General features: G+C 38.5%; 1 protein-coding gene across 16 annotated transcripts in view; it reads left to right on the plus strand.

Moving 5' to 3' along the window:
* Rbp6_3 (RNA-binding protein Musashi homolog Rbp6) overlaps window positions 1-15141 on the plus strand; it is a 436335-nt gene that overhangs the window by 171473 nt on the left and 249721 nt on the right. The gene's annotated exons all lie outside the window — the stretch shown is intronic.

The following is a 15141-nucleotide window of genomic DNA, read 5'->3' on the forward strand; positions in this document are numbered from 1 at the left end:
CAAAATGGAAAATGGGCGTGGCGTCGCCCACTTATGGGTCAAAAACCATATAACAGGAACTACTCGACCGATTTCAATGAAACTTGGTTTGTAGTAGTTTCCTTGTATCCCAATGATATGTTGTGAAAATAGGCCAAATCGCTTCACAACCACGCCTACTTCCTATATACCAGAACTTTGAAGAAGATCTGAATCGTTTACATTACAATATATAAAGTAAGCACTAGTGAAGATATCGGTGCAGAACTTTGCACAAATACTATGTTTATAGTGTGGTCTCTTTCTAAAAATCGCCGAAATCGGACCATAGGTTTTTAAGGCCCCATATATCGAACACGAGGACCTCGGTGCTTCTAACCTAATATTAGGGTTTCCAACTTTCAATGGACTTTATACAATATATATGACGAATATGTGGGTCAAATTGTGTATTATATAATATTAATAAAGTTAAATAAATAAATTGCGAGAGTATAAAATGTTCGGTTACACCCGAACTTAGCCCTTCCTTACTTGTTCTTAATACGGTACACGGTCTAAGAAAACTTATATATTAAGAGCTGAGGACGCATTGCGACTTAAGGTGTATTGTGCTCTTAAAAAAAATAATGTATATATATATATATATATATATATATATATATATATATATATATATATATATATATATACTAGACACTCTCCCGTACATATGTATGTTCTTTCTCGTTTCTTGCGTGGGGTCATTTAAAAAACGTAAAATGAGGAAACCTCGAACATGAAGTTAAATTATATTTGCAATGAGCTAAAATTTGATTACTATCTCTAGTCTTTGATATCCGTTGTCTTTCTCTCTGATTATGTAGGCGTTGAGAACGCTCAGAGTGCGACTACCTAGTGCGAGTTTGTACATTTCTAATATTTTGTTCTTTAAACCGCTGCACACGCTCCGTACGCGTACTTGTGGAGTTCTGAAATTGTGTTCAGCAATCAGCTGCGATAGGTCGAAAATCGATCCTCGCGCATGTGCTTGTAAATTATTTGCTTAATAGCTATAAAAATGTAATTAAAAAATTATTTCTTATAACTGGAGTCGCTACGCTGTTCGGAGAGTAAAAAGTTACAATATGTTATTTACTGAAAAAATTAAAATAAGTTGTATTTAGTTCTGAAAAGAACTGATTATTAGTTCTGATCATTTTTAGTGACAGATCAATTTTCATTTCCATAAAATATTCAGAGTGGCAACATGTACGAAAATCCCGTCGGGTAATCCATGCGTCCGATGTTTTAATTTTTTAGGCTAGTGTGCCTGCAAAGTGGATGCCAAAGCCGAGTTGAGCGCAAACTTGATGAATGAGAGAAATAAGCTTCAAAACTGTGCGCGTACATTTTCATACCAAATTTCACGGGTAGCGCAGAGTGGAAGCTGAAAAACACTTCAGAAGTGTTAACCCGATTTCCTAATAACTTACATTTTTAAACTCGTGATATCTTTCAAATGGGTTAATACCAAAGCAAAGGACCTTTTATAGTGGTAGTATTTAAATTTATTTTTTATGTAAAAACACTTATTGTGACATAACTATATTATAATAGTTAGACATATGCGTAATTTTTTGTAGATATGTTATTTAATATTGTAGAACATACTTTTATTCTACCATTAAGAGTTTCCGCAGCGCATACGCCGAAACACGTTTTACGGCACTTTTTTTTACTCCTTGGATTACGTCAGTTAAGTTTTAATAAGGATCCCTAATCTTCTCTAGCAATAAATATAGCCTATGTTACTCAGGCCGAATGTAGCTTTCCAATGATGAAGAAATTTTTGAAATCGGCACAGTAGTTTTTGAGTTTATTCATTACAAACATATAGGGTGATTTTTTAAGAGCTTGATAACTTTAAAAAAAAAAAAAACGCATAAAATTTGCAAAATCTCATCGGTTCTTTATTTGAAACGTTAGATTGGTTCATGACATTTACTTTTTGAAGATAATTTCATTTAAATGTTGACCGCGGCTGCGTCTTAGGTGGTCCATTCGGAAAGTCCAATTTTGGGCAACTTTTTCGAGCATTTCGGCCGGAATAGCCCGAATTTCTTCGGAAATGTTGTCTTCCAAAGCTGGAATAGTTGCTGGCTTATTTCTGTAGACTTTAGACTTGACGTTAAGGCGTTAAATCGCATGATCTTGGTGGCCAACTTACGGGTCCATTTCTTGAGATGAATTGTTCTCCGAAGTTTTCCCTCAAAATGGCCATAGAATCGCGAGCTGTGTGGCATGTAGCGCCATCTTGTTGAAACCACATGTCAACCAAGTTCAGTTCTTCCATTTTTGGCAACAAAAAGTTTGTTAGCATCGAACGATAGCGATCGCCATTCACCGTAACGTTGCGTCCAACAGCATCTTTGAAAAAATACGGTCCAATGATTCCACCAGCGTACAAACCACACCAAACAGTGCATTTTTCGGGATGCATGGGCAGTTCTTGAACGGCTTCTGGTTGCTCTTCACCCCAAATGCGGCAATTTTGCTTATTTACGTAGCCATTCAACCAGAAATGAGCCTCATCGCTGAACAAAATTTGTCGATAAAAAAGCGGATTTCACATTTCGAACCGAACACTGATTTTGGTAATAAAATTCAATGATTTGCAAGCGTTGCTCGTTAGTAAGTCTATTCATGATGAAATGTCAAAGCATACTGAGCATCTTTCTCTTTGACACCATGTCTGAAATCCCACGTGATCTGTCAAATACTAATGCATGAAAATCCTAACCTCAAAAAAATCACCCGTTACATACAAATCTTTCCCTTTTTAGAATATTAGTATATATAACTTCATAATTTGGTACTTCATGTATTCTCTTTTGCTAAGAGGGAATTTTTGTTAATTAACTTAACATTAGCATTTTGAAATAATAAAATTATAAATATCTGAACATGATGAATCGAAAATCTCGATTTTCATTTTAATTGAATTCTGAGTATGCTTGCTTGCCATTGTTATTATTATTTTGTCTAAAAGGACTTTGACCGATTGTACTAATTTTTGATACTAAACCACATTGTGGCCAAGAACTGATGCCATTTAATATTATTAACAATTATATATAAGTGACTAGCTGACCCCGCAGACGTTGCCCTGTGTAAAATTATGTGTTCTGGACAGAGAATAAATCTCAAATGCACGTTTTGCTGGAAACTCAACACGTTTGATCAGAAATGTTAAATCGTTGGGACTCAAAGGAATTCGTAGAATCAAGCATTCTGCCCCCTTATAAGTCCCTATTCAAAATTCCTGCAACTATCACATTATTCGATAGCTCCGTCACAATCAGTCGGGTTCCATTACACAGTTTCGGCGCATGAAGATTGCGAAGCATAATAATGACAGATCCAAATTCGAGACTCAAATGATGCGGAGCTTGCCAGGCAAATTCAAAGAAATTATAAATTCCACTGAAGAATTCACGGCTTCATCTTCTCATCTTTTCTTTTCAACACGATCGATCGATTTGTATGAGAACAAATCTCCCGGAATTTGACTTTAAATCGTCCAGTTTATGTCAATATTTGCGCAGATCTTTCATTGTTCTGTCAAGTGCTTCTAGAGACGGTTTGTGAGCCATTGTGCACTCATCCTATATTATCAGTTTACAAATCTTCAACACTTTTGCCAGGAGTTTCATTTATTTGCATGTTTAACGACCTTTCCGATTTTTTTATGATAGATAGAATTGAAAAACAAATTTAAAAAATAAGTGAAAAAGAAATTATAGAAAAAAGACATTATTTGAAGTTTTCCAATTTCCCTACTTTTCCTCAGGAAAATGATAAGGTTTTTTTATTCCTAAACCTTCCCAGATCCACATAGAACAACTTCTGACAATTTCATCAATATTGGCCCAGCCGTTCTCGAGCCTTAGCATCGCTAACAAACAAACTTTAATTTTTATAAATATAAGTACATACATACTCGTAGATATATAAATTACAAATTGTTTGTATGCAATAATGTTCAAATTGAATCTACATTTATTTCTCACCTTCCCTAGACCCCCACAGCCGTTCTGGAGTTTTAACGACTAACAATGCCCCCCGTTTAAATTCCTTTCCCGCTTAAGTGACAATATATTGCGGCATATTTATTTTTTCTTTAAATTTACATAAGCAAGTCCCCGCTTAAGTGCCTTGCCCGCTTAAGTTACTGTAATAGCACTCTTTCAACTGCCTTTAATATTTTTGACATTGAATGCGTTGATAATTGTCAAAATGAAAACATATACATAGTTTTGTAATGTTTTTCATAATTATTGTTAGATCGAAGTATTTGAGGAAATACTTGGTAAGTACCCCGAGGCACCTAAGCGGGATTCATTTACGTGCCTTTCCTGCTTAAGTGTCCTAAAAGTCGTGCATGTTAAGAAGGGACACTTAAGCGGGGATTACTGTATATATATTATATGACCTATGGAGTTAGTAAATATTATACAATATTGAATTTATTCGCAACAATATATGTATAATATAAAATTTGGCAATATCTGGAAATAAAAGGTGATCCATTGCGAGATTCCCTACTTTTTATTATCATTCGAAAGAACATTATTTGACGTTAATTTTTCAAAGATTATCTCTTTTAGTCGCGGCTACCTCTCAGATGATCCATACGTTGAGTTAAATTTTCGATGGCTCGTTCGTTTTTTTTGTTATTGGTCGGAATAAGGATTGATCTTAGGCTCTTTGTATCCTTTGATGAAGCTAGGGGATTTAGAACCCTCCTTGGAAACACCTCACCCTCATTGGGTCAGCTTCCTTAACTTTCTTCCTGCAATCAACTGAAACAATCAATGCAAACACTTCGTCGAGTGTGAATTTAAATGATGTCGTACTCATTTGTTAAGTCGTACGTGGCGGTGCTGCTGTTCGCCGTACTTTCAAGTAGAATTTAATAAAACTTTATGTTGCTTCAAAGAATGTTTATGGAAATTTTTCACTTTAAGTTGAGCAAAGTAATAAATGTAAACAGGCATTCCATTGCAGCGCAAACTGGCGAAGGTGCGACAAATTCTGTGACAACGTAAAATGCCAGCAGCAAACGACGATGATAGCAACAATTGCGTGTGAAAACAACGGCCAGAGCGACACTTGGTTCCTCGTATTTTGGTCTCATTGTCCTTTGGAAGGTGAACTCATCGTGGAAAGCACTTCCTAGTACGCGAGTATGAAGCACGGGCGTCGTGTGCGGAGAGCGCCAAGTGTTGGGTGCTGCGGGTGGGGAGCTGAATAAATGACTCTAGTAAATGAGATTGGATATTAAAATGGGAGAATAACAAATTAGAGAACTTGCAAATAAATTTCGAAAAAGTTTAAGCTTAAGTGCGCAAACAACAACAACTCACTGGTGCCAGAAAACACACCGCGCCGTCAGATGAATTGTCACTAGACAGTACTTCTTCGCCCCAGCATGCAAACATTCTCAAATATAGCAAATACGACGCCAAATGAAATGCGGTGAGGGGAGAGTTATATGTATATGTAGAAGTACTGCTACAATGTATAGTTGGGGGGGGCAGGATGAATTTCTAATTGCAGAGCGGAGACTCCGCCACTTTCATGATTGCGGGGTGAACGCAATCATCAAACACAATCGCTGGTGTAAATGGCTTGAGAATTGTGCTGGAAAATGTGCAACAAGACGCCAAATAAAGGTTAATATGAAGTGTTAGTCAAAGGGAATACAAAATAATCTGGGAGTGTTACTTGGCATATAGGTGTGAACAGTGTTACAACCAATACAATTGGAGAGGTTGACATAAAAGCTTCCACAGAGAACTAACTCACAAAATTTTTTTTTGTTTGAAATTAGTAATAAATCTTGCAAACGAAATAATAAATCTTATAGCTGAATCGATGATAGCCTCTTTTTCCTTCGCAGTTCGGCGTCAGTTGGAGATCCTAAGTGTAACCAGGTCGCTCTTCACCTGGTCCCTCCAACGGAGTGGAGGCCTTCGCCTTCCTCGGCTTCCTCCGCGGGTACTGTATCGAACACTTTCAAAGCCGGAGTGTTTTCGTCCATGACCTAGCGGGCGAAGCCGCTGTCTTTTTATTCGCTCAACTATGTCGTCGTATAAATCGTACAGCTCATCGTTCATCGTCTACGGTATTCGCTGTTGCTAATGTTCTGAGAACCTCTTCTACACCATAAAGAAGGACGGGAATGATAAGCGCCTTATAGAGTTTGATTTTGGTTCGCCGAGAGAGGACTTTACTTTCCAATTGCACCTGTTGGCAAGAGTGATTCTGCGTTGGATTTCGAGGATGACATTGTTGGTGTTGTTGATGCTGGTTCCCAGGTATACGAAATTATCTACGACTTCGAAGTTATGAATGTCAACAGTGACGTTTAAGCCAAGACGCGAATGCGCCGACTGTTTGCTTGATGACAGGAGATATTTCGTCTTGTCCTCATTCACATCCAGACCCATTCGCTTCGCTTCCTTATCCAGACAGGAAAAAGCAGAACAAACGGCGCGGTTGTTGATTCCAATGACATTCATATCATTGGCGTACGGCAGCAGCTGTACACTCTTATAGAAGATTGTACCTTCTCAATTTTTTTCCAGCATCAAGTAAAAGAAGTCACCTTGTCTGAAACCTCGTTTGGTATCGAATGGCTCGGAGAGCTCTTTCCCAGTCATGACGCAGCTTTTGGTGTTGCTCAACGTCAGCTTACACTACCGTATTAGTTTTGCGGGGATACCAAATTCAGACTTAGCGGCATAAAGGCAGCTCCTTTTCGTGCTGTCGAAAGCAGCTTTAAAATCTACAAAAAGGTGGTGTGTATCGATCCTCTTTTAACGGGCCTTCTCCAAAATTTGGCGCATGGTGAATATCTGGTCAGTTGTTGATTTTCCAGGTCTAAAGCCACACTGATAAGGTCCAATCAGTTTGTTGACCGTGGGCTTTAGTCTTTCACACAGTACGCTTGATCGAACCTTATACGTGAGATTTAGGAGGCTTATCCCACGGTAATTGGCATAGATTGTAGGATCTCCGTTTTTACGGATTAATCATCGTCAGTCATGCTTTCTCCGATCATATTCTGCAAAGAAGCTGATGCATGCACCTTATCAGTTCTTCGCCGCCGTATTTGAATAGCTCGGCCGGTAATCCGTCGGCCCCCGCCGCTTTATTGTTCTTCAAGCGGGTAATTGCTATTCGAATTTCTTCATGGTCGGGTAATGGGACATCTGTTCCGTCGTCATCGATTAGGGAATCGTGTTCGCCATCTCCTGGTGTGGTACTTTCACTGCCATTCAGCAGGTCGGAGAAGTGTTCCCTCCCTAATCCCAGTATGCCCTAGACATCGGTTACCAGATTACCACCTTGGTCTCTACATGAGGATGCTCCGGTCTTGAAACCTTCGTTAAGTCGCTTCACTTTTTCATAAAATGTTCGAGCATTACCTCTGTCGGCCAGCTTCTCAAGCTCTTCATACTCACGCATTTCGGCCTCTTTCTTTTTCTGTCTGTAAATGCGTCTCGCTTTCTTCTTCAGCTCTTGGTATCTATCCCAACCTTCTTTGTGTTTGTTGATGGGCGTTCTTTGCTGCACAGGGACGGGGGCGTATCTTAGCTGCTATTAGATAACGGTCCGAGTCTATATTTGGTGCTCGGAGCATACGCACGTCTAAAACACTGGAGACATGTTTCCGTCTATCACAACATGATCGATTTGGTTACGCGATGTTGCTTGATGAATTTTCTTGTGCTGGAATTTGGTACTACAGACGACCATATTTCTGGCCGCAGCGAAGTCAATCAGCCTCAAGCCGTTTGGCGATGTTTCGTCAAGAAGGCTGAATTTTTCGACTATTGTGCCAAAGGCACATTCTTTATCCATCCTAGCGTTGAAATCGCCAAGCACGATTTTGGCGGGGCAGCGCTCTTAGGTGCGTTCTAGGCGCTCATAGAAAGTATCTTTGATCACATCGTCCTTCTCTTCAGTTGGGGCATGGGCGATATGTTGAAGAACCTCGCTCTGATGCGGATTGTGGCTAGATGTCACATGGACCCACCTTCTTCCGTCCTTGTTCCGTCCATCACACTTCTTGAATGGCGGTGATGTCAGTCTTCAGTCGTATGAGGACATCAACCAGCTGGGAAGAGGCACCTTCCCAATTAAGGGTTCGGACATTCCAGGTGCATGCCCTTAAATCGTAGTCCTTAATACGTTTGCAGTGGTCATCATCAAACTTTAGCTTGCCTCCAAACGGGTGTTTATTGGCTACCCAGAGGATACTTGGACTAAAACCGGATGTCGTGAGCTGCTTGAACCATGTGGAGAAGAATCGTTTCTAGCCACTCCCAAGTGATCAGACATGATCCCATCCTACGAACTTAACATTAAAATAAAAAACAAGTAAGGAAGGGCTAAGTTCGGGTGTAATCGAACATTTTATACTCTCGCAATTTATTTATTTAACTTTATTTATATTATATAATACACAATTTGACCCACATATTCGTCATACATATATATTGTATAAAGTCCATTGAAAGTTGGAAACCATAATATTAGGTTAGAAGCACCGAGGTCCTCATGTTCGATTAATGGAGCCTTGAAAACCTATGGTCAGATTTCGGTGATTTTTAGAATGGGGCTGACACACTATAAACATGGTATTAGTGCAAAGTTCTGCACCGATATCTTCACTAGTGCTTACTTTATATATTGTAAAGTAAACGATTCAGATCGTCTCAAAGTTCCGGTATATAGGAAGTAGGCGTGGTTGTGAAGCGATTTGGCCTATTTTAACAACATATCATTGGGATGTAAAGAAATTATTACAAACCATGTTTCATTGAAATCGGTCGAGTAGTTCCTGAGATATGGTTTTTGACCAATAAGTGTAAAAAATCTGAGTGTAGCTTACATGTGTCATTTCTTATATGAAATTTAGTGTTTCTGGCGTTTTTCGTTAGTGAGTTAACCCACTTTTAGTAGTTTTCAACATAACCTTTGTATGGGAGGTGAGCGTGGTTACAATCCAATTTCCTCCATTTTTGGACTGTATAAGGTAGTACCTAAAATAAACGACTTTAGAAAGTTTCCTTGATACAGCTTTAGTAGTTTGCGAGATATGTACAAAAAACTTTGTAGGGGGCGGGGCCAGGCCCACTTCCCCAAAAAAATTACATCCACATATGCCCCTTCATAGTGCGATCCTTCATACCAAATTTTACTTCCATAGCTCTATTTATAGCTTAGTTGTGGCTCTTTAAGGGTTTTCGGTTTTCGCCATTTTGTGGGCGTAGCAGTGGTCCGTTTACGCCCATTTTCGAACTTAACCTTCTTATGGTGCCAAGAAATAAGTGTGCCAAGTTTCATCAAGATATCTTTATTTTTACTCAAGTTACAGCTTGCACGGACGGACGGACAGACGGACGGACAGACAGACATCCGGATTTGAACTTTTCTCGTCACCCTGATCATTTTGTTATATATAACCCTATATCTAACTCGTTTAGTTTTAGGACTTACAACCAACCGTTATGTGGACAAAACTATAATACTCTCGTAGCAACTTTGTTGCGAGAGTATAACAAGAATCAGAAGTGTTGGATTACCTTAAATACTAAAATTTCCAAAGACTTACTACGAGATATAGTACTTTTTGAATAAAGTAAACAGGAATTAGGATTTGACTCCGTACTTAGTTTAAGAGAAATTTAAATTTGTTGCACAGATTTATGAAACTAAAAGTACCACTCAAGTATTGTCTTATTCAAAGTAAGATAAGACCAAACATAAGAGTTTTCTTTGCGATCCATACTTAGGAGTATTTCGTCATTACAATGGACTGGCGCCTTTATCTGTCCAAGTGTGAACCATCGTGCTATTTGTCGCGAGTGTCAGCCTTTGAACTTAACCTAAGATACAATATAACTTATAAGGTTCGAAAGTTATGTTATGTTTCAATCTCATTTCTCTCTCTATCCGTATAAGGCATCGAACCTTGAACGGATGTCTAATAAAACCATATCGGGCATAAGTAGAGGAAACGGGATAACTGTATTATATAGTTTTGCAATTAGTGCATCAAAATTGCACAACTAGTACTAATTGAGCCCAACAACAATAAGGCTGCACTCCTACCTACCACGTACCTTAATTTAAAATACCTCGTAAATCTGTTGGGGAAATTTCTCGTGGACTGAAGTAAGCAAAACAATATAAAATAAGGGACCACTGTTTGAGCCTTGAGCTACTTCGAAAGGAAATATTTAAGAAAAACAATTTAATAATTTTCAAAATGTTTACTGGTTTTATATTTTGTTTGCTTAAAGGGCTTATCACCTCTATGGTGATGTTGGGTACATGCAAATGGAATTATCATAATCTAACTGATATGGAAATTTAAGGGATAATATAACATTATTTAAGTCCCAGTATTTTATACTCTCGCAACAAATGTTGCTAAAGAGAGTATTATAGTTTTGTTCACATAACGGCTGTTTGTAACACCCAAAACTAAACGAGTTAGATATAGGGTTATATATGTACATATATCAAAATGATCAGGGTGAAGAGTGGAGTACAAATCCGAATGTCTGTCTGTCCGTCCGTCCGTCCGTCTGTGCAAGCTGTAACTTGAGTAAAAATTAAGATATCTTGATGAAACTTGGCATACTTATTTCTTGGCACCATAGGAAGATTGCTTTCGAAATGAAAATGAATGAGAAATCGGACCACTGCCACGCCCACAAAATGGCGAAAACAGAAAACACATAAAGTGCCATAACTAAGCCATAAATAAAGTTATGAAAATGAAATTTGGAACATAGGATCCCACTAGGGAGGGGCACATTTGGATGTATTTTTTTTGGAAAAGTGGGCGTGACCCCGCCCCCTACTTAGTTTTTTGTACATATCTCGCAAACCAATAGAGCTATATAAACCAAACTTTCTGCAGTCGTGTTTTTTAGCCACTTCCTAATACAGTCCAAAAATTAAAGAAATCGGATGATAACCACGCCCACCTCCCATACAAAAGTTAGGTTTAAAATTACAAAAAGTGGGTTAACTCACTAACGAAAAACGTCAGAAACACTAAATTTCACATAAGAAATGGCAGATGAAAGCTGCACTCATGTTTTTTTACAAAATGGAAAATGGGCGTGGCGTCGCCCACTTATTGGTCAAAAACCATATCTCAGGAACTACTCGACCGATTTCAATGAAACTTGGTTTGTAATAATTTCTTTACATCCCAATGATATGTTGTTAAAATAGGCCAAATCGCTTCACAACCACGCCTACTTCCTATATACCGGAACTTTGAGACGATCTGAATCGTTTACTTTACAATATATAAAGTAAGCACTAGTGAAGATATCGGTGCAGAACTTTGCACAAATACTATGTTAATAGTGTGGCAGCCCCATTCTAAAAATCGCCGAAATCGGACCATAGGTTTTTGAGGCCCCATATATCGAACACGATTACCTCGGTGCTTCTAACCTAATATTATGGTTTCCAACTTTCAATGGACTTTATACAATATATATGACGAATATGTGGGTCAAATTGTGTATTATATAATATAAATAAAGTTAAATAAATAAATTGCGAGAGTATAAAATGTACGGTTACACCCGAACTTAGCCCTTTCTTACTTGTTATTTATGCCTTGCTTATTAGAGCACCACCTTATCCTTAAACACATGCGTGTTTACCGAGTATTTTGATTTACTGTTCACTTTCGTGTGTGGTAAAGTGAATTCAAAGTGCCAGCAGGACACTAAAACAAGCTAAACCACACCAATGACCCGAAGTAGCAGTGGAATTAAAATGGATAAAATGCCAATAAAAAATTTAATAAAAATCAGAAAGAACAGTGATACGGGTGGCACCACTAATATCCGAGCGCGTTAACATAAAGTAAAAAACTAATAAGAACCACTAAAATAACAGCAACAAGCGCAATACTTTAAAGTGTGAATAACAAAAGTGCAATAACAGCAAAACAATTTCGCAATAACATTGACTACAAATAAACATTATGTAAGTAGAAAATACAAATCTTTTCCGCTACTTGCAACTTGCCACACAACGTTGGGATAATGTGCACAGCGCAGCAAAACAGAAATAAATATGTATGCAACAACAAAGAAAGTTGGAAAACTGCTGGCTGAAGAGACGTAACAAAAGTGGCACTTAAAATAAAGACAGTGCGGTTGGACGAGGGATGAAGCAGCTAGTCGCAGAAGAAGAAATGGCGGTGGCAGAAGCACTGGGAATCAAAGCCAAAAACAATTGCCACAATTGCAATAGAATCGTCGTTAATTACGCTGGTCTGGTTGCTGGTTGAGAGTTGACGAAGTGCAGGCATACGGAGCAGGCGGTCCAGCCAAACTGAAGTGTTTGGGGCGCATTAGTGGCAGCGAAATTAAGAACACTGATGGGGATGTGAGCAGTAAGCATCCAGTCGGATGAGAAACAAGCTGCCAGACGGATACAAGCTGTAACATTAATACTCGACGCAAATATATGCATGCATGTATAATTATGTGGCACGCGAACTCCTAGCAACACACATATATGAGTACATGCATAGGCGGTGCTGCATTAGGTGGCAAGGGGGTGCCTCCTAATATACATACATATTACGTTGCCAACATCGAATGAGGTTAGCAAAGGCGGTGTGAATGCGGCACCATAAGCGGATCGCTGCCAAGCTTTGGTTAACTTGCTTTGAGCCTGACGACGCAGAAGTAGCAACAAAGTATAATAAAATAATAAAAGGAAGATATCAAGAGTGAACGACAAGGCCACAATAGAGCCGAGTTTTTAAGGGTTGCCATTATCTTTCAGCTCTTTTATAGCGAGCAAAAGTTTTCCTAACATATGGATAAATAATAAGAATCAGATCGCATACTCTCCATATATGTATCATCAAAAACTCTTTACCAATCTATCTGACTTTTCTCGATAAAATTGGATAAAGGCTCCAGGATCTATCGTAAAGGAACGTTGTGTAGTTTAAAACAATTGAATGTTTTGTGTGTCGTTCGAGGTACGAACTTAGTTTTCGATACTATAGTAACTTTGCTTTGGACGCGATTGAAAAGCCGCTGAAGTATAGTGTTCCACGTGTTCAAAGCGAGAGACACTGGCAAATTATAAATAAGCAATTTTTTTAGAAAAAACATCATTTGGCAACCCTGTTGTAGGGACATCCAAAGTTTGAATGGGGAGAGAATTGGCTGTTGTGCTGGAGCTTGCTTGTTGGCGAGCTAAGAGACTCATTAAAATGCAGTGCGAGATAATAAGCGTTTTAATTAAATATTTAACAAGAATAAGTTTATCACAACAAAAACAAGAAAAACAACGCAAACAACAAAAGCAACAACAGTAAGAATGAAACAATGCAAGGGAAAGTTAAGTAAAAATGTCGGAGGCGCTACTGCTTGCAGCTTTGGCTCTTGGCTTCCGACTGTGGTGGCTTTTTTTAAGCATCGTTACTTTGATTGTTGTAGGTTGGTTACATGTCGGTGTCGAGGCATGCCGAATTTAAGTGGATGTGTTGCTCCATGCATGCGCAAGTGAATTTGCAGGGAATATTTGTGCGTCAGACCACAACACCGAGGCACAGCGCAACTACACACACATTTGCCCATACATTCATACATACAAATATACATATATATATATATATGAATACATATGTAGTATGGTAATATTTTTCACTTACACAGCTATACAGCGTGTATGGTTGTTTGACCAAGTGGCATGCTGCTTGCTGGCTGACGCTCGTGGCAAGCCAAAATCCCGCCGCTGTTGGGCTACGTACACACATATATGTATATTGTTGTTAGTATTATAAAAGAATTTTTGTCATTTTGTGAATTTTTGCAAGTTCACCCGGAGTAAGGGAGAACACACACTGATGCAAGTGCATACGTTCTCTATGTTTTACATGAATGTAGATGTGTGTATGGTGATTCTGAGGGTGTCATTAAGAAAATGAAGCTCGCAACAGTCTGCCAAGCAAGCATCCAACCAGACATCCAGCAGCAACAACAAACCCGCCACAAATGCATCTGCAGTATTGGAATTTCAAAGCAACCACTAACATAGCTTGAAACATCCTGTTTATGTGGTGGTGTTTGTGTTGTTTTAGTTGAATTTAAATGTTTCTAAAAGTACACGCTGCAAGTTAGTTGATTGAATTTTAATTAAAGTAGCTCTTAAAATTCAGAGCATTCCAGCTGCTGAGAGAGTCTCCAATCATAAAAATTCCTTGAAACGTTTTAAATGTAATAAAACTAAGGAAATGTTGCAATAATGAAGTAGCTGAAAATATATGTATGTTGCCACAAAAGAGATACTGTTGTTGTTGTGTTGTAAAATACGCCGCTGACGTTGGCATTATAAATGAAAGGAAATGAGCATTTATTATCCTATTAACAATTGCAGTCTTATCAATGTGCGTGCAGCACCGAAGGAAGCCGCCGCAGGAGCGAATGCGACGCCCAAAGTGGAAAGTGTATTCAAAGTATCGCAAACAATGAGCCAAACGACAATAACAAATTAATGCGTGCCTGGTTGCAGGCGAGCGAAGTCATTGGCGACATTGATGAGACCCGCTTCAACTTGCCACACTTATTCGGCCTTGTCGAAGCCGCTTCCACACAGAGCGCCCACACATTAGTTTGTCATACGAAGAGCGATGTTGTTGCTGTAGTCGACGGCAATTCAAAGTGGTATTAATGGAATTAATCAAGGAGACACAGGAAATGCGCTGCTATAACTTTTGAGAATCAGACATTCAAAGCTTCCTTTTCATAAATACTCATAAGTACATATGAATTACATTAAGTTTGATATCAAATGAGACATTTGAAGATTGCTTTCGAGTTTATTTCCTTTGAAAGTTTTACAATGTTGCAATTTACGTTCCGCGCTATAATTGGAGTTAAATTTACAATTGAGCTACAACATTCGAAAACTAACCGAGCGTATCTACGGTTAAAAATATGTATTTTTCGAAAATATCTGTGCTCTTCGAAACGAAGCATATTTTCGATGATCTAATATTACATCTAAAAATATCTGCAACAACCTCTCCTATGCTTACGGAATATTTTC

This window comes from Zeugodacus cucurbitae, chromosome 4 (assembly GCF_028554725.1).
Source record: "Zeugodacus cucurbitae isolate PBARC_wt_2022May chromosome 4, idZeuCucr1.2, whole genome shotgun sequence".
NCBI lineage: Eukaryota > Metazoa > Arthropoda > Insecta > Diptera > Tephritidae > Zeugodacus > Zeugodacus cucurbitae.